The following is a 27,779-nucleotide window of genomic DNA, read 5'->3' as shown; positions in this document are numbered from 1 at the left end:
TTATTATTTCTGCCACAAAAAAAGAAAAAAAACTTATCCTATCCTGACTAACACAATAGCTTTCATTTTCTCTATTATCACTGTTAGGCAATGAATTGGTGTATAATAATAATACCTTATGATAGCTCTTATATTTCCTGCCCATTCTTTCTTTTAATTTCTTTTTTTTAATTTAAATTTTTATTTTTGGTGTTGTGGATTGAACCCAGGGGCGCTTAATCACTGAACCACAGGGTCTCGCTAAGTCGCTGAGGCTGGCTTTGAACTTGTGATCCTCTTGCCTCGGCCTCCCAAGTCACTGGGATTACAGATGTGCACCACTGCCCTTGGCCTATTTCTTTTAATTTCTTAATGTTACCTGCTTCTCCAAGACAGTAACCTTGACTTTGACTTTCCTCTTCAACTCTCCATCTCATTACCTTCTTTCCTCTAAATTCTCCCCAAATTCAGTAGTGAGCCTTGTTTGTAGTGGCTGTTTAACTCATAGCTGATGAATTGATATTTTTTCCCTAGGAAATCATTTCCAACATATAGAGGTTTACTTATTTTCATAACCCAAACACTAATATGTAGGTATGGGTTTGAAGAATTCAGCGCAATGGCTACAATCAGGATTAATCATAGGCCGGCTTTGGGATCATGTCTGTCTTATATATGTTGATCCCAATGTCTTTGGGCCTATTTAATGTTTCAGTCTGTGCTGCTAGGGTTTTCATTCAATCATTTGCTCATTCACACAGTCGGTCTCTCAGAGAGTAAAAGCTAGGGCATCAAACCAGCGGTGAGACCATGGGCCACTTCATGTCTTTATGTCCCCAGTTTCCCTGCCTGTAAAATGAAACTTCCAAATGTATCTTTCAGAGTCGTCGTGAGAATTACACAAATTAATATATGGAAGATACTAGAAAGGTACTTTATATATGGAGATCCAGCAGGACTTGGCACATTGTAAGTGACAAGAATCTAGCATTATTTCTTAAGCATCTACCATATGGCAGATATTAGAGAACCAAAAATGAAGAACAGGTTGCTCAATTCCCAAGGAGTTTATAGCTTAGTAAGCATGATACGTGTGTAAACCAGTGAGTGAACTGAAATGTTCCAGAGCGACAGAAGTAGACAGAATGTATAACTGCAGGATGGGGCTGTAGCTCAGTGGCAGAGCGCTTGTGTAGCATGTGTGAGGCCCGGGGCTTGATCCTCAGCACCACATAAAAAATAAGCAAATAAAATAAAGGCATTCTGTCCATCTACAATTACAAAAAAAGAATATGTGATTTCATATACACATAAATCCACACCCACATCTACACACTCACAAGGGCACACTCATGTGTACATGCAACTAACAGTAACTTGCGAGTGATACCAAGAAGTCCTTGCACCTGGAGGTCAGTGAGAGCTGACCCTGTCTTACAATAGGTAGAGGTGCTTGCCAGGTGAGTCAGGGCACAAGAGAGGTCCAGGCAATTAAGGAGCCGAAGCATCAAACAGCACGTATCCGTTTATTCATTCAACAAATATGTATCCAATGCCTCCTCTGTGCTTGGCACGGTTTTAAACACCTGGGTGCAGTGGTAAATGAGAATGACGAGGCTTCCACTCTCACTGAGCTCACCCTGTGATGAGGGAGATGAACACTTAGCCAGTAGGTGGACACATAAACCCAAGAACTATGAAGGAAACAGGGTGGGCAAGATGGTGAGAGCGAGCTGGAAGGTTCTGGTGGACGGGGCGCAGAGGGCAGAGACAGGGCAGGAACACCACTCTGCACCCCTGTCTTCTAAGGGGAAGGTTTTCCTAAACCCTCCTGCTTCTTGCTCTGCTCTTTTCTTCTTTGCAGGTGTGAAGTGGTTGGGGGCTAAAGCCCAAATGGCCCACGCCTCCCCCTGGTAGAGGTAAGTGACTCTACTGGGTAGAGTTACAAAGAACATGGCCTCCTTCTCCTTCCTTCTTCACACAGTCAGAGCCCAGGACTCGGGATTTTCCTGGATACCTGAGGCTTTGGGAGGTGGCTCACTCCTTTGGCTCTCAACCTTGCTATAGCTTGGACCAGTCACATAGGGACATCTTGGCTTCCACCTATCTGGTGATTTCTGCCTTATTTCTCAATTGGCACAGAACTTGGGAAGGGAAGAGAACTCTTTTAAGATAAAAGTTTTTATAAGATTAAAAACCTTTCCTCCCCCAACAGACCTCAAAACTAAATTAGGAATCACTATCCGAATCTATCAAACCTGTCACCTTAATGAAAACTCCTTCAAATCTCTTCCTTAATAGCTCCAAAGGCACTGCTAGGCTGAGAGTCTGGCTCCCAAGGCAAAGTCACTAACAGCAAACACTGGGGTGGGGGGGAAAAAGGACCATCTCAGTCCAGCGCAAAATTCGACGGTGGTTCGTGGTCGGTGGCCACAAAGAGGAAGATGCGGAAATGTCAAGCTCAGATAGTCTTACCACGTGACTTTCTATCTACACTAGAAAAACATGCTCGAGAAAGAATTTCTTGAATCCATCTTTTCCACTTGCATCACGATTTCCTTGGGAGATGGAGTGAGAATATGACATTATCGAGAACAGATATTATGGCGGGATTACTCTCCACAGGGCTCAGTTCTGAGCATGAGAGAATTTACAAAAAGATGTAAAAGAAGATAACAGGGTTCCTGATAGCCAAGGGCTTCCCCCTTCTACTTATTAAAGCTTCTCAGAGAGCAACACGGTACAGAAGAGGATATACGGGACGAGAGTCCAATGGATGGCCAAGATTTTTTCCAATGTTTCCAGAGTACAGGGGAAAACGCATCCATTGAAATAAGAGCACCTACAACGGTTTCATGAAGCACTTGGTCGGTGGAAAGCACAGACCTGTGTTAAAGCTCCAAGCCCACACCAGCGGGAAACTGCAGTTAGCAACTCTATTTCTGGTAGAAACTCCTGGAAAAAAAGAAATGGGCACTGTGTTCCTCTGTGCAGCCCTTCTGTACCTGGCAGTATACCCTAGGTTAGTCTGTGTCCCAAGTCCCTTAAGCCTGCAGCCTATGAGATGAGCACTCTGCCTCCTGGGTCAAGGCCCACCTTCCAGCCAGGAGCTGCTGACCGCAGCACATAGGAAATGCTCTCCCTGCTAGGAGGATAGGCAAAGCACAGCCTCCCACCTACTTGTGATTGCAAAGGCAGGGAGACCTGCAGCACTCACATGGCACTGCCTTCTCCCTCCTCAAGCTGCAAGCTGGCTGGGGACCGAGGGAAGTGTTAATAGCAGGGATAGACAGCAACGAAGACAAAGTGCACATTCCCTGAACTATCCCAGGCCCTGCAAGGGGAAAGGCACAGGAGGATAAGCTGGAAAATGAAAGGGTACCGGGGCTGTTCTCATCCTGCTCAGGATACACGGGTTGCCACCGGCATTCTATTTCTTCTCACTGCACAGACATGTTGCTATGGAACCAATACATGCCATTGCCACTTGGCCTCTAGCAAATAAAACCGCAGCGTTGGCAAGAGCCTTCCGCTCACTTCCCCTTAAAGGGATACCATTGATGGTGAGCGCAGTTGGAGCTCAGAAACAAGAGCAGCACTGTTCCCAGGACATAGCCCCCCGGCACGCCAGGCAACAGAACCCAGTGACTCACATTTTACAAGGTATAGGTATAGATGCATGTGGGGACCAGCCTCTGAGCTTCTTTTTAGGGAAAAACAACTCAGGGCTTCAGTTCATGTTTAGTTTCCCCTTGTTTGGTAAAAAGCAAATGCTCTGTAATATTTTCAGTTATAATTTGATGCTGCCTGAGTATCAACAGCAAACTACTCATGACCCCAGTAAGATAGCAAAGCTGCCCCAAGTGGTCCCTGTGAGTCCCGTAGGTCCTTCTCTTGTCCCCTCACCATGTCCTGCTTCAGGCTCCCCTCTACCCCTTCATTCTTTACTAATAGATCAGTGTGACCTGGGCGAGGAGTGTGGCATTCTCCCCCTCTGTCTTCTGGCCCTGACCTTACCTGCCCCTCACTGCTCATTCATCTAGTGATTCTAGAGGGCTGTCTAGGTTCTCCTGAGAGCAGCAGATCTCACTGTCCCCTCTTATGCTGTGCTCTACTCTAGGGATACATCTTTTGGGCTTTTCTCGGACAGAAGGGGAAACGGAAGCCCTCAAATGTGCAATTCTAACAAAAGCCCATTCTTGTGGCTGCAGCATCTGAAACAGAAGAGATCAATATGGGGGTGATAAGCAGGTGAGCCCTCAGTGAGTCCCATGCTCTAAATCCATTCAGCACATCAGGACATTGGGGGAAACCAGGCTATCTCTGTATGTGGACAAGGAGACACATGAAGTTCCATAAGTATGACTACAGTTAGTGCAGAAGAAAGGCCCATGTTTGTAAAGAAAGCGATGAAGCCAACAAATGTGATGAAATAATGGACATGGGCTCCTAATACTAGGTTTGGATCAATTCTTTGGTGAGATGAAATGTTTTGCAAATAGGTGCACATTGTGCACCAACTTAAATGGCCATATTCAGAGTCAGATCTGGCCCAGGATTCCTGGAAAGCACCTTTCCCAGATACAACTGGAGAATCACATCCTGACACTTCTCCATTTCAATGCATGTGTGGGCTCTTGAGTCAAAACCAACATGACTTTCTTTCTTTTCTTAAGGAAGAAATGTTTATCATTGACTGCAGGCCAAATTTGTACCACGCTACAACAACCCCACTACCCATTTTTATTCTGCAGCTATCGACAACCCTGAGTAGTGGTGCACAGGTCAGCAGCTGGCCCACACACATCTGTAGCTGTACCCTGGCTCTCAGCTCAGGACAATGTGGTGTTGCAAATGCAGTCCTGTGGAAAGGATGCAAAGGAAAGTATTCCCGCTCCAATGAGGTCTATAACAGACATGTTCTAGGTGCACTTGCTCTGCCCATCCCTCTTGGTAGTAGGGAGACAGGATTACTAGGAAGTCAAACAGTGAAACAGCACCACTCCTGTTATGGTTTAGATGTGAGGTGTCCCCCAAAAGCTCATGGGTGAGACAATGCAAGAAAGTACGGCAGCAAAATGATTGGGTTATGAGAGCCTTAGCCTCATCAGTGTGTTAGTCACTGATACGGATTGACTGGGTGATAAGCAGGTGAGCCCTCAGTGGGTCACCATGTTCTCAATTCCATTCAGCACATGAGGACATTGGTGGAAACCAGGCTATCCCTGTATGTGGACAAGGAGACACATGAAGGTCCCTAATTATGACATAATTATAACTGTAGGCAGGTAGGTGTGGCTGGAGGAGGTGGGTCACTGGAGCGTGCCTGTGGGGTTTATAAGCTGTCCCTGGTGAACAGGGCTTTCTTGGCTTCCTGATGTCCATGTCCTGAACTGCTGTCCTCGACCTACCCTTCCACCATGATGTGCTGTCTCCCCCGGGCCCAGAGCAAGGGAATCAGCCATCCATGGACTGAGACCCCTGAAACTGTGAGCCCCAAATACACTTCTCCTCCTCCCCATTGTTCTTGTCAGATCTTTTGGTCCTTTGGTCACAGTGGACGAAAAGGTTGACTAAAACAACTCCTGACCTTTGCCTTAGGGCAACAGAATGTCATCGTTAGTTTATTGGTACTACATTAAGTGGAACTACCCACGTAAATCTATGTCTTCAGAAGGAAGCCGTGGATTCAACAACGGACTGAAGACCCTGCAGACTCGCAGCCTGAAGTCAACGCCTCTCTCCTAGTCGGACTCGGCTACTGTCTGCAAAGCCATGAACAAGTGACTGGACGCTCTCTGGCCTGCGGAGGCCTCTTCTGTACACAGGGCCTCTGCCAGATGACCCTGAGATCCCATCTACTTGATCACGTCCTATTCTTTATTACAGTATTTATGCGACAGCTCAGTCCTCTGAACAAAATGGACAGTTCCCCCTGCCCCGCCCCCTCCGCTCATGGCCATATCTCTGCACCACTATGAAGGAGAGACCCTTCGTCCCTGTGAGCCAGACAAGGTAACAGCAACCACACTGATGACGCATCAGGGGCAAAGCATGGCGACAGCAAAACAAAGTTGCATGTACAGGGGAAACTGCCCTTTCTAAGGGCCCCATGATAAGAAGAGGGGAACAGAGAGTCCATCTCGGTTCCCAGCTGGAGAAAACTTCTGGGAAAAGGATTGCTATCAAACACTTCTCCTTGGGGCCTGGCAGCATTGGGTAAAAATTTGTTGTGAGTAAAAAAAAAAAGACTATGGTCGATTTAAAGGATCACTCACCCTATGGAAACAGCAGGTTGGTTTCTTTTCACCAAGGTTATATTTTGGTCTAGTTTCTTTGGAAAACTGGAAGAGAAAAAAAGGATTTAAGACAACGATATTTAGTCCATTTGCTAAGTTGGTGCAGGCCAACAGAGCACAAGAAATTCTAGCACCCAGTGCTGTGGCACTCGCTAGGTGCGCAGTGAACCTCTGGTGTATGTTTGCTTGGCTAACTGTGTCAATCTTAAAACAGAGCTTTAAATCAGTGGATGTGCCGAAAACAATCATGTGCATGATTCATTTACCATAGGGTGTGTGACCTTTTATCCCAAGGAGTGCGTTTTGTGGTGCCTGGGAAATAATCTTTTCAAATGTCTGGTCCTGTGTGCTCACCAAGGGGCTGACTGAGGAGGTCTTAATAAAGAACCAGAAGACCCCACTTGTTACACTTTGCTCTTCCCCCCAGTGGCATGCCCATAAGTCCACTCCCCATGACGATCTGTAATTAGGATCCTATGGGAACATGGAGTTGGCAGACAAGCACAGAGGTCACGTATGAGCCCAAATGACTTGCCCTGGGAGGCAGCCACGGTGTCTGGGAGACTGACCGGCCAAACCACATGTCGGAAAGAACTGAGACACATTGTTCATGTCAGATGGAGGAGGCTGGAAGACGGGCAGGTAAGGACTGAGACCCAAGGCTGTCCCAGCTACGCCACACGAGGGACGCGGCTCAAGAGTTCAGGTTGAAAGGTTTCCAGAGACTACTGTAAAGACACCTCTGCAGGCTGGGGGGATGGGAGTGAGGTGAAGCTGCCCTGCTCCTGAGGTTCCCCCGTGGGCCTCTGCGCCTGCTGTTCCCCCCACCTGCCTTTTTCCCAAGAGGAAGAAGAGGGCGCAGCCATGAAAGTAGCATGGAGAGTGACCTCCTCAGGTGTCCCACTGGCCTGGAGGCTGAGTCTCAGACTCAGTTCCTCAGAACCTGAAAGATATGTCTCAAAGTCCCAGGGGGAAGTGCCAGTGTGCAGGCAACCCCCAACCCCCATGGTCCTGTGTTGAAACCATCTTTTAACCTAATAAATCCATCCACATCATAATCTTTAGGGACCACAAGAGTATTACTATGAAAGAATGAACCAATAAATATTTATTGGTTGAGTTTACAGAATCTATAAAATACCCATATTTATGGGAAATGACTGCCCACTCCGGTAGCATGTTGTTCTCTTTTTTTTCTACATTTTCTTCAAGATTAAAAAGAAAAAAAAAGGCAGATTGCCTATATATAATAAGTCTTAACAGCCAAAAATTGTTTTGGTTTGAGTGGGAGTACCTTAAAAGAATACAAGCCAACATATATAGCTCAGGGAGTAAAATTAAAAACACAGCACTCAGTGGGCATCCAAGATATTGAAAAGGGACAGGATTTAAAGATCAGAGATAACAGTAGACACGGAAGCCCATGCCAAATAGGAAATCTGAGGTCTCAAGCTGATCAAGCATTCCTGTTTCCACCCCATTCACGGAGGGGTTACTTGAGGATACATACACAGAAGGGCAAGCTGAACATTCTAGAGGGGTCAGTGGCCCCGGACATTAAAAAAAAAAAAAAAAAAAAAAAAACTTCAAATAATGTGGTTTAAATTACCATACATAGAAGATATAAAAAGTTGGAAGGTTTGTGCAATGTCAGTATTTCTAGGTGAATTTCCTTCTCAAAGGGAACAGTAGGTTGAGTATAGGCACAGGGGATAGGGTTTGCATGAGTCACGGAATATCCATGCCCTCGGTTAAGAAAATGGGCTGCAACTCCAATGGTGATCAGTGGCATTTCAGGAAAGCCACCACTTTGGAGGGAGGCTGTGGGAGGGAGTGTGTCCCCACAGCTGTCAGAGGGTAGGGACACAATTCCTCCTCCACCTAAGGACACAGTAAACCTTTCCTGGGGATCCCCACGCTGTTCCTGCCACAGGCGGGGGGGGGGGGGGGGCTGGCAGGGAACAGCAGCTGGAGCAAGCCAGGGACACACAGAGGCAGCGGGAAATACCAAGTCAGATACCCACTGGGAAATCCCAGAGGCCACCAGGAGAGAACGTCTGATTTGTGAAGCCAGAAACCCTAGGAAATGGCAGGTGACATGCTCCCTTACAACCAATGTTCCCTAGGGAAGGAAACTTGGTGTTTCCTCCCTGGCCCAGCTTATGCAACTTTGAGCAGGAGCAACAATTTGTGGAGGGCTCATTCTGTTTGTTTTGAGCACATGAAGAAGGATCAACTTTAGGAGAAAGGACAAAAGACCTTACATTCTAGCCCTGTACAGAGTCAGACAGAGCCTCTTTCTGGCAACCCACAACCAGAGACTCACTCTAATCATGGAATACGATCTGAGCTGTTTTTCAACAAAATCTCTTTGGATCACACAATCCAGGAGCCAGAGAGATGTCTCTAGATCAAACAGGAAGCATAGAGGGACGGAGTTTTTGCTTTGCCAATTCTCTTGTGGTCGCTGCTTTCTCCAGGAGTAAGCAGCAGAGAGTTGGTCTATGTCGTGTGCTATACAGTATCCCTTTTATGCCGTCAAAGCTAAAGCATACACACCCTTAAATTTGCTTTCAAAGGTGCACATGGTATCCATAAGCTTTCAAGGTTGGCAAGGGACAGCCCATGACACTCCTGCAGGGCAGGCCTACCCATGAAGAGCTGGAGTTTAGATTCTGACAGCTCCACCCAATTATGTGTCTCTGGTAAATACAGCATATCCAGGAAAATGGTGCCGACACGACCTGTCCCACGGTCATGTGTGTTTTCAGATTACTGACTTTTGGAAATTTTCTCTTGACATCTGCCAACGTATGGATCTGGAAATGCCCCAAAGAGGTGGTCTTAGGTCATTGAGCATGTGCCCTTGGAGGGGCCTATGGGACCCCGGCCCTTTCTTCTTTTGTTCCCTGGCCATGAGATGAGCACTTCTGCACCACCATGCACTCCTGCCAGGAAGGGCTGCCTTGCCACAGTCCCAAAACCTAATGGGTAAAGAGATCATGGACTGGAAATTCCAAAACTGTGAGCCAGAATAAACCTTTTCTCTTTTTAAGTTAGTCATTTCAGGTGTTTGTTACAGTGACAGCAACCTGACTGACGCACTATTGTTATATCCTCTTGATTAGGCTTCGGATCTCTTAATGACTACCCCTTACTGAGTGCTGATTTCTGCTGACAAATTTTTATCCATTATCTCCAATTCTAACAGAGCCTCTGTAAAACAGGTTCTATTAGCCCCATTTTATAGAGGGGTGGCTCAAGGAAAGTGCCCCATCCACGTCACATGAGCAGCAAGGGACTGAGGCCGTCAGGGTCATGGCCAAAGAGATGAGCTCCCCAGCAACATGCTCACGGGTTTCCGTTGCCAAGCCGCCAGGCATTCTGTAAAACACCCAGAAAGCAAGCACCTGCTCTCACTCAATAGGCAGGTATTCCTTTCTCAGGTAATTTGGGGGACAGGGCGGAGCCAGTGGGGATTCTAGAACCACAGTCACCCACGGCTCTCAGGGGAGAGTCGGGGTTAGCTACCCAGTGGTTGCCAGGCAAGCACTCTTCAGGCAGAACTGCAGCCCCAAAGTGCTGACAGTCGCAGCAACAGGAGATGCAGCCTTGGCACGCGGGTCTGACAATTACTTTGCAGCATTCTGATTATGAGCCACAAGCATGCAATCAGCGGCAGAGACGATCTCAAACCATCCCCATCAGCATTTCACTTCAGCTATCAAAGTGCAGAGGATTGAACACAATCTCATCTGACCTAAACGCAACGTTAATAACCCGAACACAAAGAATGGGCAGGATTGTAAAAAGGCACCCGACCAGGAGCCTCACTGGGGGCCACGGGTTGTAACAGATGAATTCTATGTTGCTGAACTTTTTCTTTTATTACCTCAGAGTAAGTAAATATTATTTATGTGTTTCTCATCTCATAGATGTGTCTACAGCACAAGGAATTTACAATAAGTAAGCACACAAGCTCCCTAGACTGAGGTACACACATCTACAAGGAGCCCTTTCCATACTCCGTGGCAAATTTTGTGGGTCCTCATCTCCCCCGCTAACTGGTGCCCCAGCATTGGTAGCATAGGTTTTATATGGTTTATCTCTACATTCAAGATATGCAGAAGCAGATGGATTTTCATGGGATCAGAAGAGACAAGCCCACTAAGGCTAAGTCCATGGCTAACCTCAAGCTGGTCACCTACCTGTCTCAGGGTAATATCTGAATTCCCAAACTTGTCTAAAATTGAAAAGAGGATTGTAATTATATAGCATGAAATTGAGCAGAGATCTGCTCTGAGGGAATACAAGCATATAAAAATAAAAATAAGGAACAATTGGTCTCATATTGACCGAAGAAAATCACTTTCAAAGGGTTTTTGGTAGAGCTGCTTTCAACATTACAGCCTATATTTTAAGTGTGAGAGAGAATTGTGGAAGCTTTTTTTTTTTTTCCAGGAAAGTAATTAAAAACCACTACAGGTTGTAAAACCAGCTCTGGAAGAGAAATACCAATCATTATATTGCAGAAAAATGAAAAAAAAAAAAAGAAGAATGAGAGTTCAACTTGCCTTCTCTGGTGGGGAATGGCTACAAAGTTAACACGTCCTATTGGTATACAAAGTTGGAGTTCAGCCAATATTTGAAAACAGTGTATCTTACAAATATCTGGGAGTGTTAGCTTTCTAAGTGACCAAGGGCAGTCAGCAGCCAAGGCCACTTTAGACAGGGAGTCTTAAGCATGGTCCTTAAGTGTCTACAACAGCCATGGCTTGGGGAACCTGTTCCGTGAAGAGACAGGTAGGAAACGTTCTAGGTTTTGTGAGCCAGAGTATCTGCCCCAGCGACTGAATCGGCCACTGTAGATCAGAAGCAGCTACAGGAGATGATGCCCGTCCAACTGGTCATGGTGGTGTGCCAATAAAACTGCATTTACAAAAACAGGCAGGGATGGGATGGGATCCACTGTCTAGAGTTGGTCAACCCCTGGTGGAGAAGATCTCACACCGGGGAGAAAAAAGATGGACTCTCAGCACCCTCCCTTCCCCCAGTGGAGGTCACAGTTTACTTAGTGAAAAGTCAGATGACAACATCATAGTATCCCACAGCAGCCCGCGGCTCAGCCCTGCGGCATCCACCAGTGAACTTTTCCTTTAATAAGCAGACAGGGGGAACTCCTAGGATGCCAGGCGGAGGCTTCCTGAGCAGGGAGCCATTGTGTGTTCGTTCGTCTCTGCATTACATCACACATGTGCAGAGGCAGCAGGCTGACCCAGAGAGCTCCAGGTAAGTGCCCAGCAGCATCCTGAAGTAGGGTATCACCTAGGAGAATAAGAACATGTCCAAGAACAAAGCACAGACAACCCAACTTACAAACCACGCAGTGGATTAGAATCAAGGTTTCTTCACCAAAGACTTATAAATGGCCAATGAGCACACAGAAAGATGCTCCATATCACCAGTCATCAGGCAAATGCAAATCGACACTCCCATGAGATACCACATCCATCAGGTGGACTCATAACAAACAAATAAAAAACAAAAAAAAAATTAAAAAAAAACAAGTGTTGTTGATGAGGACATGGAGAAATTGGAACTTGTGTGCATTGCAGGTAGAAATGCAAAATGGTATTCATGCTGTGGAAAATACCACAACAGTCCTTCAAATAAAATTACACAATTACCAGATGATTTAGGAATTTCACTTCTGGATATATATCCTCAAAATCACTGCAAACAGGGACTTGAGTTATTTTAATGACACATTCACAATAACCAAACCATGGAAGCAAGTCCCTCAACAGAGGGATAAAAGAAATGTGATATATACATACAATGGAATATTACTCTTTCTGTTTTAAAGAAGGAAAGTCTAACACAGGCTACAACATGGATGGACCTCGGGCACATTTCTCTAAGTGAAATAAGCCAGTCAAAAATAGACATGAGGTACTTAGAATGGTCAGATTCATGGAAACAGAATGTGGAATGGGGTTGCCCAAGGCCAAGGGAAGCAGAGAATGGGAACTACCACTTAATGGGCATGGAGCCTCAATTTGTAAAGATGAAAAAAGTCCTGGAGATGGAGGGGCTGATGGTTCTATGTCAATGTATTTTAATGAACTTTATTTTCTCTCTTTTTAGTACTGGGAATTGAATCCAGAGGTACTTAATCACTGAGCCACATCCCCAGCCTTTTTTTTTTAATACATATATTTTACTTAGAGACAGAGTCTTGCTGAGTTGCTTCAGGCCTTGCTAAATTGCTGAGGCTGAGGCTGGCTTTGAACTTTCAATCCTCCTGCTTCAGCCTCCCACCGGGATTACAGGCATGTGCCACCACTGAACTTTACTCTTGAAAGTGGTAAAAACAGAACTTTTATTTTATGTCCATTTGACCAAAAGGAGGAAGAGGAAAAAGTACCCCTGTGATCACTTTGCCCTGGAGGGAAGATTTCTGCTATTCAACAAGTTTCAAGTTCATCATTCCTGGGAGGATAGGTTTATGGGAGGCAGCTGGGGAACTGCAAATTAGTTCAAATGTTCCAGAACATCAGCTGAAATCTGAGAGATTCCACATGTAGGAATTATGTGGACCAAAAAAAAAAAAAGAGAGATAATATGAAGCCTCCTACAATTCAGAGTGAATCCACCCATAGGATCTGTGATTGAGCCAGAATAGAAAAAGTACCCCTCAACCGTTCTCTTCTGAGTCTTACAATATCAGAGCTTCAATTTGACAGTGGATTAGGAGGATAGTCAATGACAGGAATAAAAGTTAGGAAAAATCACTGTATCTGTGGAGGAACATAGGAAAAACCACACCAGGTAGAAGAAACCTCTATTAAAGCCCAGCCATCTTTATTTCAGGAGTGCCGGGCAAACAGAGTTTCCTGTTAGGGGCTGGAAGGACCCTCTACTGTTCTCATGTGTGCGTGTCACCACATTTAGTTGACTCACTGGAAACATAAGCTTCTCTGAGTCTAGTTCCTTGTAACACTTAACACCACACACCATCACCAGAGGTGACCCCAGTGTCCCAGTTTGTGGCTGACTCTGCTATTACATCACAACAGTCATGCTGTTACGGGCTGCGCCATCTACTGCAAGCAGAAGGGTGCTGACGCGCGGTTCCTCTGCTAGAGGAAACCGATACCATTTCCTCCCATACTCTTGAAAGGACAGGAAGTTCCTTCTAAGCCAGCCCACCTTAAGGAAGGAGGGAAGTCCTGCAGCCATGTGCCCATGCCATGGTCACTTACCTCCAGGTGACAATAGGTTTTCCCACGCTGACAAAACAAGGTGGAAGCCTGGGTCATCATCTAGTGACCTGGATTCTTGAGTCTCCAACTCGTTTGGCCTCGTGGGAGGTCTTTAGGTCATTGGGAACATACTCTTGAAGAGGATTGTGGGACCCATGCCTCTTCCTTGCTCTCTTTGCTTCCTGGTCACATATCCCCACCATGATGTGCTGCACTGCCCCAGGCCCAAAGCATCAGGGCCACTCAATCATGAACCTGAACTTCCAAAATGTAGCCAAGATAAATCTTTTCTCTTTTAAGTTGATTATCTCTGGTATTTTGTTACAGTAATGGAGAGCTGACTCACATAACCAGTGGCATGCAGGGACATGTTTTGTAACAGCCAGAGATGAGAGAAGTGCACTGATTTATAGCACTTGCCGATTTTCATAGCATAAACACTCCCACCATGGTCCATTTCAAGCTAGCAACATGATGCCAACCTGCTCCTAAAATTTCTGAAAATTTAAACAAATGGCTCATGAGAGCAGGTGTAATCAGGCTGCACAGCAATACTGACTGGAGCCCATCAAAGACAGAAAACCCTATTTCATACTAAAATAAACTAGAGAAACTAAACTTCTTCATTATTCTGGCCCCTTCTTATCTACAGATAACTTAAAGATACTTCTCCATCTTTCCTTCTAGATTCCTCATCTGCAATAAATTTTGTTAGGGCCAATCTCATTGTGAAGCCTTTCTCACATGCTGTTGGTCACACTAGCCTCTATATGCCCTGAGTATCCACAGCCCGTTGGTTACAGAGGGCAGGCCCAGCTCCAGGAGGACAGGGAACATCACCAGAGCTCGGAGCACAGCCCTGAGCCTGAGCTGGCCTGAGATGAGTGACCGGGCCAGTGTTCTGAGGGAGCTCACCCAGAACCTGGTTTCTACACCATTCCCAATCAAAGGAACCAGAGGTCCTTGGAGCAGTGGCAGAGTTCAGGATGGGAGTTAGAGAATATTCACAATCAGCAAGGAGCAGCTTGTAGTGAGTGCCAGAAGGTAAGGGAGGCTCAATAATCAGTACCCCACAGTCGTGGGCCACTTAAAAGGGCATCAGAGAGAACGTTCCTGATATTCCTCAGAGAATCGCCCATGGCCAAAACAGGAACTGGGGCAACTCAATAAATAACAGTACTGAGTACAGAATAAAGACTCAGGAGTTCATCCCAGTGTCTGTTGCTGACTGTAGAAATATTGAAAAGGGAAACAACCTCCCAAACTTTGTAGAGAGATTCCCAGTCCCCCATGCCGACTCTGCCTTCCCCGCTCCCAGTCCCTAAATGTGGGCTGTGCCCAGTGACTGGCCTCCTAGCACCAGTATAGCACTTTGCAGGAAAGGTGTGTGTGTGCGCACAGGTGTGTGTGTGCACAGGTGTGTGGGTGTGTGCGCGCAGGTGTGTGTGCACAGGTGTGTGGGTGTGTGAGCGTAGGTGTGTGTGCACAGGTGTGTGGGTGTGTGAGCGCAGGTGTGTGTGCACAGGTGTGTGTGTGTGCGCACAGGTGTGTGTGTGCACAGGTGTGTGGGTGTGTGCGCGCAGGTGTGTGTGCACAGGTGTGTGTGTGTGTGTGTGCACAGGTGTGTGTGCACAGGTGTGTGTGTGTGCACAGGTGTGTGAACACATGTGAAAAGACGTGTTCACACAGGTAAACTCCCTCTAACTCTGATGACTCTGTCAGACACTACTCATCTAGGTGGTCAGCTCACCATCAAGGGGCAGGTCACATGGACAGCCTGGATCCTTGATATGTGTGACATGATAAAAAAGGCAACTTAACAAGTTCAGGGGAACAGACACATCACTCTGTGGCATGGCTCTTGGTTTATGTTTTTCTAAGCATCAGAAAAACATCGGGGAAACCCAAATGGTAGGACATTCCCCCAAACAACTGATCTGTACTCAAAACTGTCAACATCACCAAACACAAGCGTGAGAAACTGTCACATTCTAGAGAAGCCGAAGAAGACGTGACAAGTTAGTGTAACGTGGTCCCCTGGATGGGATCCCAGAATAGAAAAAGGACATCAAGCAAAACCTAAAAAAAAAATCTGAGCAAATATGGACTTTAGTTAATAAGTGTGAAATTTTCTGCTGGGTACTCAGGGAAGCAATTTGCATATATTATTTTGCTTAATCCCCACAATACTTTTAAATGGTTTCGTTCCTGTTTTACAGACAAGTACAATGAGGCAAGAAAATACATAACTACTTTGCCTAAGATAATGGGGTTTATAATTGGTGAATTCAAGTTGAAACTTATGTTGAATTGTTCTCAAGGCTTTAGTGGTGTTAACTCATCCTCAAAACCCTGCAAAGAGAACTGCTATTAACACTTTGCAGGAGAAGAAACTGAGGCACAGAGAAGCTGAAGGATTTACCCAGGAATGCACAGCTAGGGGTGGGGCCATGATTTGAGTTCAGAGCACCTGGCTGCAAAGGTCACAGGCATCCCCTAAATTGTACTTTCCATTAAGCTAATCAGTAACAGCTAATATTTTTTTTTCTCCTCTGCCAGATAAGTCATTTTCATATACTTTGAGGATTATAAAAAGTCTCTCATCTTAGTGGCTTCTGAGGTCATTGAGTTAGGGATAGGACCTGACTGGGAAGGGGCAGGAGGGAATTTTCTGAGCAATCTATCATAATGGATTAAAGTGTGTACAGTTTGTTGTACATAAATTTAACTAAGAACATAAGCTAAAAAACAAATACAGGTTGAATATTCCCCATCCAAAGTGTCTAGAATCCCGAAGGTTTCAGATTTCAGATGTTTTTCAGAATTAGGAAAATGTGTATACATAATGAGATATCTTGGGGATGGAACCCACATCTAAACCCAGATTTCATTTGTTTCATATACACCTCATGCACAGAGACTAAAGTGCACCTGAATTTGACTGTGACCGGTCACATGGGCAGGTGGGGAATTTTCCACTAGTGGCTTCAGACTGGTGCTCAAAAAGTTTCTGATCTGGAGTATTTCAAATTTTGGATTAGACATATTCAAGCTCTCTATGGATTATGGTACACATTAACTTACCATGAAATGCATCAAATAAAATAAGATGGACATAGGGCTAGATACACTTGTACTCATCCCAAAAATAGAGTAAAACATTAATTGTACAGTGTAGGTGGTGAGTCTGTGAGTGTTCACTGTACAACTCTTTCAACTTCTTAGTATGTTTGAAATTTTTCATATTAAAAATGTCAGGGAGGGGCTGTGTGGCTCAGTGGCAGAGTGCTTGCCTAGCAAGTGTGAGGCACTGGGTTCGAACCTCAGCACCACACAAAAAAATAAATAAATAAAATAAAGATATTGTGTCCATCTACAACTAAAAATATGTAAAAAATGTTTTTAAAATGTCAGGGAAAAGGTCTCATGATTAAGTTTGTAGGGTCATCACTGAAGGGTTTAAAGATTTATTTATTTGACCCAAATATATATATGTAATTTATGGTTTTATTTATTTCATTTACAAATATATAGGCTCCTGATTCTTTCCTCTCAGGCTTTCACAACCCCCACCCCTATCCCAGGCAGAGAAATGAAAGAAAAAAAAAAAGCACTCTGCCAATGTGTTGGGATTCAAATACTGAGTACAGACAGGAGGCCCGTGTTTATTAACCAGCAGACAGCCATATACCATATAGGATGTGAGCTCTAGACTCTGCATAGGGTTATACTCCACACGGAACCTCCAGTCATTTTTGTGGCTTGGATGGATTTCAACACTTGTACTTACCACGATCAAAACCACATCACAGATGTGGCAGTCAATACACATCTAGTTATCCAGAACATTTATGATACATCTATTTCTTGTATACTTCCCACGAACTTCGTGATTTACTCTACCTTCAGTTCTTACTTGGATTTAGCTATTTTAGGACTTATTTACTGAGAACACGCAGTTCTTTCTTTTTTTTTTTTCTTTTGAGATAGGAGCTAATTCAGTCATTTAGGGCAAATATGCTTCTTCTGATTCAAATATCAGATTTTGTTATCACCTTTGATGTCTTTTATAAAGGTTAAAAATCTGTTCCAGAGCATTTGAAGTGTGCACTGTCCCTGAATTTAGATGCCTGACAGATTCATGAGCCCCATGTTCAACCCGTCTCCAGCCCTTTGCTGCTCTTCTGCCAGGCAGATCAATGGCCGCACCAAGTGCCACCAGATAAACATGTGCCTTCTGCCAACGGGATGCCACCAAGGACGAGAGCCATTCAGCTGACCCTCAGGGACAGGCTCCAGCGCACAAGGAGGTGGACACTAGATGGGATTCTCTCATCAACATGACCATGACCCAAGCCAAAATCAGACTCCTGACTTTGGGGGAAAGAATCTCACATCGTGGGAGTGACGTATGGCTGTGTGGACTGTCACCAGGAAGTCTTGGCCCCACCACAGACAGCTGGAGGGCCGCTTGTCAGGTGACTCCATCTGGTGAAACCTTTTGAAATAATTAAATTTCTTCTACCTGCCTGCTGGGGACAGGAATTCCCTTTGCCCTTACGACCTTGGCTCCCCCACAACAGTGCGAGGCTATCACTGGAAAGGGCACCAACTCCAGAGCCAACACCTGGGTTCCAATGACGTTGGACACCTTAAATACCAGTCATGGTCATGAGAGTTAAAGGGTTAATCTACTAAAAAGCACACAATATAAATCATATTTAAATATTTGCTATTGATTGACTTTATGGTTCTGGGGACTGAAGACTGAATGAGAGATATGCTTCCCCCCAGTCTCTTTTTTGTCTGTTTGTTTGGTTTGGGGTAGTGGGGATTTAAGCCAGCAGTGCTCAACTGCTGAGCCACATCCCTAGTCCCTTTTTTATGTTTTGTTTTGTTTGAGACAGGGTCTCACTAAGTTAATTAGCACATTGCTGAAGTTGCTGAGGCTGGCCTCGAACTTGCAATCCTCCTGCCCCAGCTTCCCAACTCACTGGGATTACAGGTGTGCATCACCACACCTGGATTTCTCTCTCTTCAAGATAGGGACTTGATGAAGGCCAAGCTACAAACTTGTGATCCTCCTGCCTCAGCCTCCTGAGTAGCTGAGATTACACACATGTGAGTATCTGCTATTATTGGCAGGCACCAAAACGGCTGATTGCAACCCAACATAACCATTCTAATTCCTTTCCCACACTGTCCTTCACCTGCCACCCACACAAAGTCTGTTCACTGGACTCCTACCTCTCCCAGTGCAGAGGAGGCCAGGCCAGCAACAGCAGGGATGGTGACAGAGTTATGAAACTCATCCTCTACACTAAGGTGTCCATGCAGATCAAATGTACAGCCAACTGTACATTCCACTTCTCCTTTCTAATGGGGGGGGGGGGTTGCATGCGGATTTTATCACTGTTCTTATTTCCTCTCTTGCATTAAAAATCTTTTCATCTTCACTCTTTCCCACCTCACTGTTGAATTTTAAAAAAAAAAGAGGAAAGAAAGAAAGCAAAATAGAAAGACAAGCCCCAAACCAGAAGGAAGCCAGCTCAGTAGCTCTGAGGCCCGTGCATGTTGCTCTGAACTTCACACTGACAATATTATACACCGTCACGGCAGTTTCATGGAGAATTGGAATCTAATGAGAAAAGATAACAGAGGAGCACAGATCAAGGAACTCTTAAAAATCAGCCCCAAAGTCTCACCAAGACCTGGGGGAGCCTCCAAGCTTATTCACATAGCCCGCCTGTCACCCAGGGGATGCAACTTGTCTGTAGTCATTTCTTTAAAACCATTAGTCACCCTCACGTTGATTTACCTCTAAACAACGGCATTCTGTAGCCAGGGATCCACCTAGGTGGCTTTGTCATCTGATCGGCCTCAAGGTCACCGGCTCAGTAACCTGATGAGAATTACCTCACTCACCAGCTCTAGCTCAATCTATCACGGATCAATATGGGCCTCAGCACGACATCAACAAAGCCTCCTCCAGGGAGCTCCCGGCACACATCAGAAACAAATTACACCCTTAAAGGCAGATGACACGTGGAAGACAGGATTCTTTCTGCTAAGCAAAGCCTTTGTTCAGTTCCAGAGGAGTGACGGGCCAACCTGGAAAAAGGGGGTTAGGAAAGAGGGGGATGGAGAACCCACGCGACAGAAACAGCTGCTCTCTGCATCCCTCGCGCATGTCTTGGGGACTCGCCTAGAAGTACAATGACAAGGGACTGCCATCCCAAAGCCAAGAAACAGGACTGCTGTTTAAGAACTTGCCCTGCAGCACTGATTTCACAATGCAAGGGGGAAATGATCAGTAACAAGAAATGCACATTAGAGAGGGCTTACACTGTTAATCACCACACTGATTCAGTCTTCCCAACCCTCCCATGGCACAGGTGCAATTTTTAATGCCCACTGTACAGATAGGGACACTGAGGTTAAGCAAGGTGCCTGGAGTCACACCAGGGAGTAGTTGGAGTTGGGATTCAAACCCAAGAGCTGGGCTCTAGATTCATGATATGATCCTGTCCAATCATCAACAGCAACGACGACACACCATGCTACATTCATGTAGTGTTTTGCAGTTTACCCAACATTTGCACAGGCTTTATCTGTCTTCTTGGAATAACCATTCCACATATTTACTCATGAATTCCTGTCCTGACAGAACCCTCCATGGAGAGGTGTTCAACACAAGTGCATGGAACCCAGGTATTTGAATGGCTGACTCCGATTCACCCTCAAATCACTCTGTGAGCCAGACTGGGAACATATGATGAAGCTTATTTGCAAATAAGGAAGATGAAGAACCAGGAAGTCACATGACGTGTCTAAGGTCATAATGCTTTGAATATGAGCTCTTCCACTTAACCAGAGTTTTTCAAAATTGTAAATTTTAGAGGAACAAAATCTTTTACATAACTTTTTTTCTTTTCCAAGTACTGGGGATTGAACTCAGGGGCACTTGACCACGGAGACACATCCCCGGCCTTATTTTGATTTTATTTAGAGACAAGGTCTTACTGAGTTGCTCAGTACCTTGCTGTGGCTGAGGCTGGCTTTGAACTCACCTTCCTCCTGCCTCAACCTCCAGAGCTGCTGGGATTGATTACAGGTGTGCACCACACTGCGCCTGGCTTTTACAGAACTTTATAACAGAGCTCGAGGAGCAGCTGCTCTGATTGAGAGACAGAGGGCAGCACACAGCCCTGGGGTTTGTGGGGGGAGCCCGTGGGGCTCTGAGAACTCAATTGGAGGCCTGCAACAGCCCCACACAGTCCAGGACACCAGACACAAAGCCAATGAGCGGGAGCAGAGTGGAGCCTCACCCAAAGTTGAAGGAAGGTAAGCTGCCCTTGCTGACTACGGAGGAGGTAGCTAGCAGCATTCCTTCTCTCTCCCCACCAGAAGCATCTCTTTTAGCCTCCCTCCCTGCCCATGCATCTCTTTCTATTTCTTTCTTTGGAGCTTTTCTGTGTTTTCTCCTTTTCCAGCCCTAAGGAGTTTCCCTACTGATCCCTGGAAATGAGACGACCTCTGTGACCTTGGTTTTCATCATCAGCCAGGGCAGAAGTCAGATGTGCTCAGGGGCTTTCCACGCAGGTCCCTAGATCTGGGCAGCGTTGGTTAGCTCCGGTGCTCTACCAAGGAGTACACTTCTGGGTGGCAGTAAAGCTGACAGAAAGCCTTGGGTGTCACACAACATCAGAGCCGGGGGATTTCCCAGAGCCATTAGCCCAGCCTCCTTGTTTAAATCAGGAAACTGCGTCCCATTCACACGAAATGCCTGGGTCAAAGCTACACGGTGGCATGGGTGACGCTAAGGGTTTCTGACATCCTGCCTCTGAGCATCCAACACTCTAACGAGAGAAATGAGGATGTGAACTTCAAGAAAGAACCAGAGGACGTTCTGGGGATGTCAAACGATGCAAGACAGTGAAATGCTTAGGTTGTGACTGAATTCATATGTGCATCTATGTAAAGCCACCTCTTAAGACCCTCTGGGGGAAAATCCGTCACCTGGAATTACTTGAAGGCTTGTCAAGTGCTTTAAGGGTGGAAAAGGCAAGGTGCAAGAGTGAGAGGCATTAAAAGAAGGGTAACCTTTCCCCACTGCCCGAGCTTAGCTCTCAGACAACCAGCAGGTAAACAGGGAAGTCACGAGAAGCGCCCGGACCTCAGTGGGGCTCTGCCTCTGCACACAGTCATTAGCATACACGATCTGCATGCACTCCAGATGAGACTGCATCCCACAGCCTATTTATTCATCCCTTAATATAAATCTAAATTGCTCTCTTCAAATAGCAGAGAGCACTGTGCTTCAGTAAGGGAAAGAGAAATGATCATGTTAAAAGACGTGCCGCATTTCCATCTCGTCTCCACCCTGTCACTCGGTCTTGACAGTCTTCACTCGCATGCCTCACTGAGCTTCACTGGCTTGTCCCAGGACTCAGAAATTGCGCGACTGTCTGCAGTTTCTCACCTCAGGCTCTCTCTAGAGGGACCCGTGGGAGCTGTTAACACCCACAACATCCACGGGAGCCACTCCTAAGTCCTGGTCCAGGTGAGCCCCAGTGTGGTCACAGCTGCTGGATACAACTCTCAAGTACAAGAAAAGCTACTAAAAATGCCACATTGTACCTCTGACCTTCAAATTGTGAACCTGGGAAAGCACACTGGGAACTGGACATGTTCCTTTGCAGATAGCAAAGTCATAAATACAGGGTGTCCACAAATGGCCTTTGGGCATGTTGGGACAGGAGACCAGAAGGTAAGGGAGAAGAGAAGGGCACAGAATGGGGTACTGGCCACATCTACTCACCCTGCCTGCCTCTCATACCACCACCCTATTCCATAGGGGAGGCACCAGGTGGCCCAGAACCACTTTTCTTGATGAAAAAATAACTCATGGCACCTCTTCCCAAGAAGGAAAACGGATATCATCACCTAGAAGCTTACAGACAAACACGCTCTTTTGAATTCTTTTCATTGAGGCATGACAAGTTTTTTCCCCTCTTGGTATGCATTTTCATAATAGTAAAAATTTTAAATGAAAGTCCTTTATCAGGAAGTTCCCATGAAACTTCAGAGGAAAGCCAGCTAAGAGAAAAAGAATGAATTCCCTGTATACTCATCTCCTAAACATGCCCCAAGTCAGGGTCTGTGTAACGAGCTTTATCTAATAGTTCTGTTTCCACACGTTCTAACCATCACCGTTTCAGCTAGTTTCTTTGAAAAAAATTAAAAAGTCCAAACATAGTCAGAACTTGGAGGAAAGCAGATGTCTTCAAGGATCACTGTCTCATGCTTTAAGAGCTTTGAGCTCAAGTTTAAGATGAGCACTTCAACATTAACTCCAACCTCTGGGTTGGGGCTCTGAGCCAGTGGCTTTCCATAAGGTCATGAAAGATGCTGTTTGCAGTGGGACTTCTCCTGGAAGTGCTGAAGGGCCTTGTCCCCTCGGTTATCTCTGACCCTAAGGACCCAATGGTGGTTATGTGGAGTCACAGTGACATGTAATGACTTTAACAGTCCCTTTCTACTACCAGTCTGAGATATTCACGATGACTAGGGCCACATTAGTTGTTAGAGGATGAGTTTAAAGATTCCAGTCCTAGAGGTGCCACCCTGAGCGAGTCACAGAACTGGTCAGGCCTCAGTTTCTAGGACAGCAAAGGAATGGCGTTACCGGGTGGCTCAGGCCCTTGTCCTCTCTCAGCTCCTTCCTCATTCCTCGTCCTGCCCTTTACCAGCAGGGCCTGCGAGCCTGAGGAAGCCTGTGCCTTTGACCCCTGAGGAATTTGACAACGGCCTTCCTTGCATTGTTCCCACAGTGACCAGAGCCAGCTGTCCAGGCCAGCTGGCCAAGTGGTGGCACAGGATCACACACAAGTGGACTCACACCCAGCTCCGGCCTCACCCCTCCCTGGACCTTCGTCTGCAGGTCAACACATGAGGAGGAGCCTGGGCGGCTTCCTAACTTACTTCTGGGGGCTTAAGATCTGGAGGGACAGCCACGAGCATCCGAGACCCCATTCATGAGCTAGAAGGATCGGGTATGCTGCAATTCCCTGAATCTGCGCACACAGCTCTGGGGAGGTTCTCCCAAGCACGCAGGCTGCTAGGACGGCATGGAGAGAACAACTGAATGGAGGCAGGATCAGGAGGCCGGTGAGCCAGGATTTGCACAGCCAAGGCTCTGAGCAGCCAGCACAGGAGGGCTCCTCTCCCCTGCAGCTTGCCTGAGAGCCTAATATGGGCGGAGCACTGGGAAGCACAGCCATTATTTTTAGCTTTTCTCAGGGAGGGAGGAGTTTCTGAAAGGACAAAATGGAAAGGAATGTAGGGCAAGGGTGTGTGTGGTTGGGGGTGGGGGGCGTGGAAGGAGGAGAGAAGATGAGGAGAAATGAAGACTCCAGGACCCACAAGCAGCTTCCGGCTCCTTTCCTGAGAGATGACCACAGCTGGACTTCCTGACTTAGAAAACCACGCCAAGGCCTCCAGGTCCAGATACCTAGAGACAAAGGAGCCCTGGACGAAAGGAAATGACTTTTCTACGAGCTTGGTCCACGACGTGCACTCCACACTGTGGGATTTTCCAGTGTCCATCCTTGAAACCTAGCAGGCAGGGCCTCACACAAAAGCCCTGTTGCAAGAGAGTCTGATCATTCCTGTTTGATTTGAATGCAGTCCTGGTTTCCATAGTCCTTAAAGACACACTCTCTCTGGGCTCAGAGATCACGAACATTCCTGATGAATGGGGAATGAATGGCTTCCTCCTCAATGACCTTCCTACAGGAACAGTGCAGATTTCCATCTAGCTGCCTCTGGGTAGAATGCCCTGTGGTCTCAGAACATAATGTTTTGAGGGAGGATTTCTTTTTTTGTTTTGTTTTGTTTTCTTTCTTTTTTTTTTTTTTCCCTTTTGGCAATAGATAGTAAAAAAAAAAAAAAAAAAGTTTCCTTAATGATCTAAAGAAGCCAAGCAAAGCATGTATTCTTCAACTCAGGGGCCTGGTCATGGCTGGAACCACAAGTTCAAATGCCATCTAGTCCATAAGGACCCTTATAAAAACACAAACCACTTCTCCACCAACCTATCTGCCTGTTGGCTTTTAAAGCAAGATTGCAAACCCTCCAAGCCAGCAGCCCTGTGGCGTGGTCGACTCAGGCCCGGAGCTAACAGGAACACTAGCATCACTTTCCCAATTCCAAAATAGGACCGAGAGGAGTTTGCGTCGCAGGAGAAGAGTCGTCGTGTTTTGTTTAATGGAACTAAATCCGTGCCCATTTAAATTGTGAGCAGGTGGCACTGGGTAGCAAAGAAAGCCCTGAAAATATTCACATTGAGTGAATGCAGTTGTATGTATAATTAGCCGAGATTTATTTTAAAGTACTCTAATCTTTTGTACTCTTTTCTGCAACTCAAACTGGTAAGGAACAGAGAGCGGCTTTTGAATTTATTATGAAAGCACATCCATCGTATTATCTGTGAAGAAATAAAAAAAATGGGAAGGCGTTGGAAAGTCTCTAATAGTATATATATTAGGATCAGCCTGAAGGGAAGGGTGTGCTATCTTTCAGAGGCACGAGCTTGCTGCTGCTGGTGAGCAGTGTCTAAGCTAAACAATAGCGTCTGGGAGGGGAGGAGATGGGAGGAATCACACTACCCATCTAGAAGCATCCTTTTTTTTTTTTAAATGGAAAATTTCAAACCTGGGCTAAAGACTCACAAGAGAACACCAGGTAGTCACAGTTCAGCATCAACCATTATCAACCCATGGCTAGTCATGGGTCTTCAAGCAACCCTGGACTGTTGCTCAATCCCTGCACATTTTGGTATGAAGCCTGGGATTTTTAAGCTGCCTCACTGTCCTAAGGTTTGAGAAGGCAAATACACTACTGGCAGACAGGGCTTTGACCCCTGGTCCTCTTACTTGGGGGCCAGTGTGTTCTCTGCTAAGCCCCATCTCTCTTGCCCTGACCACCTCTCTATGTTTTGAGCTGAACCCTGAGCTGCAATATTAGAACAGAAATTTTCTGTTATATTGGTTGGAAATCAGGAAGTTTTGACTTTCAATCTCGGTTTTGTCTTTTTTTTTTTCCCTGAACTTTTATTGTCCCAACTTTGAAGTAGGGATATGAAATGGCCAACTACAAGATACAACAACTTACGTCACAGTAGTTGTAAAAACTGTTGACTTTCAACTTCCAACGGTCACTTTTAATGTGTTTTCATGGAGTTTCGGAAAAGTTGTTAGAAGCCATAAAGCTTAGAAAATTGGATGCTTCTGTGGGGTGAGGTCTCCTACGTTAGTTGTTGGGGACACACGTGAGTATTACTAACGGTTCCCTCAGAACATTTCCAGGATAGGTTTATTTTTCACACATAAATTAGAATCAACTATTTTAACAGGCTGAAATGGAAGTTTCTATTCAAAAATATTTCATATAATATAAATTAACATTTCTCAAAGAGGAGGGAGACAGGCCCTTCCCTGGGGCGGGGGCGGGGGGGGGGGGAAGCTCAGGCCTCATCCATAGAAACCCAAGGAAGGTGAGAAGAAGGAACGTCCCATCAGTATTAGGGGCAAGGATGAGAGTTAGGGAATGAAGGCACTTAAGAAGCCTCAGCCTCAATCAAACCCAACTGGACACGAGGCTGTATGTGCACTTGCCTTCAAAAGCCAAACCACATTGTCATTTTTAGTACACGCTGCCAACAGCATGCCATGTGTAACCTCACCATAAACCACACCGTGGGCCAAGTGGCAGAGGCGCACTGGGGTGTGGGGGAATGGCCTGCCCACCTGCGCTAGTCTCTGGGGCTGCCTAACGAAGCACCACAAACAGACTGCGTGGCTTCGACAGCAGAAGGTCATCACCTTGCTGTTCTGGAGACTGGAATCCATTTGGAGGTGCTGGGCAGGGCTGGTCCCCCCTGAGGACTGGGAGCAGAATCCGTTCCAGGCCTCTCCCCAGCCTCTGCTGAGTCCCTCTGCTCATCTTTAATCCTCCTTGACTCATAGCAGCCTGATTCCACCCCTCGCATAGCTTCCTGCCTGCACCTCTAACTGTGTCCAAACTTCCCCTTTCATGAGGAGGTCAGTCACACTGGGTCGGAACCCACTCCAATGACCTCTTCCTAACTTGACCATCTGCAAAAACTCTATTTCCCAATAAGGTTAGGACAGCAATATATTTTTAGGGGACATAATTTGATGCACAACACCACCTCATCCTCACCTGAATTCAGGAATGGTCACCAGGGAGAGCAAAGCCAGCTCCCACGGAGGTGGGAAATAAGGCACCACTGCCTTAGGTTGTCTACCACCACTCAGAGGGCAGAAGAGGCAGGACACACTTATGGATACGCCCTTGCAAACATCCACTTGGCTCTCTCGTGGTATCAGGGCCCATTTACCCTGCTTCCCTCACGTATCTGCCCACACTCGGCTTGGGCCACGTGTCCACATGCATCATAAGAGACAAGTCAAGGGTTCCTGCCCTCCACGGGCTTCTGCCACTTTTACGTCCACCTCCGCATATTCAGCACGTCTTTGCTCTTCTTTCCTTTATCCCTCATCAATTTGGGGCAAGCGAAGAGTCAGCTTGGAAAAGGGAATCACACTGCATCTTGACCTGTTTCTACGGCTGGCGTCATCGTCAGTACACGAGAGAAACCATGATGGTTATTGTGGAATATGCTCGCTGGAAGTTTTAAAAGTGCGTTTCAAGCATTAAAGTTGCAGAATATTCCGCCACCCTAATAGACAGCAACCTTGTCATCATTCCGGATCATTTATAGGAGAGGAAACCGGGGCCAAAAACATCAGCAAACCAGCCACTGGCAAACAGCTCGTTAGTTAGGACCCAAGTATGAACCACCTCTTCAAGGTCTATAGTTTTTACAACACACTCTATGACACAATCTATATTAGATTATTAAGAATAGTTGAAAGTTTTTTCCTGACTATAACCAATATGATAGTAGTGATAAAGCCTTAAGTTCCACATTCAAAAAATATTTTTCAAAATGTCTTAGGTTCAGGTTTATTTATTCACATAAAAACCAGGTGAGTTATTCTTTGCCCCCATTTTTACAGATGATAAATGACAGCGGAGGTGATACAACTTGTCTAAATAAACGAGGTGACAGTGGAGATAGCCTAAGAATCACTGCACCTTAATTCAAAACCCAGCGCTTTTCAGAGAGGATGATTCAACCAACCTCCGT

General features: G+C 46.0%; 1 protein-coding gene across 11 annotated transcripts in view; it reads right to left on the bottom strand.

Annotated features, from left to right (window-relative positions):
• The window catches only part of ATXN1 (ataxin 1), a 385,115-nt gene that overhangs the window by 179,587 nt on the left and 177,749 nt on the right, over positions 1 to 27,779 (bottom strand). For 9 of the 11 annotated variants that reach the window (XM_081294749.1, XM_081294744.1, XM_081294745.1 and 6 more), the window contains one exon: positions 6,258 to 6,323. The exons of the other annotated variants lie outside the window; for them this stretch is intronic. The gene's annotated coding sequence lies outside the window, so the exon portion shown is untranslated. The remainder of the gene's footprint in view (positions 1 to 6,257; positions 6,324 to 27,779) is intronic. 11 annotated transcript variants of the gene reach the window in all.

Source organism: Spermophilus citellus (genome assembly GCF_964194105.1).
Source record: "Spermophilus citellus genome assembly, chromosome: 5".
In the NCBI taxonomy this organism is placed as follows: Eukaryota; Metazoa; Chordata; class Mammalia; order Rodentia; family Sciuridae; genus Spermophilus; species Spermophilus citellus.
Note: the sequence above shows the minus strand (reverse complement) of the source record. Positions and strands in the feature narration are given on the sequence as shown.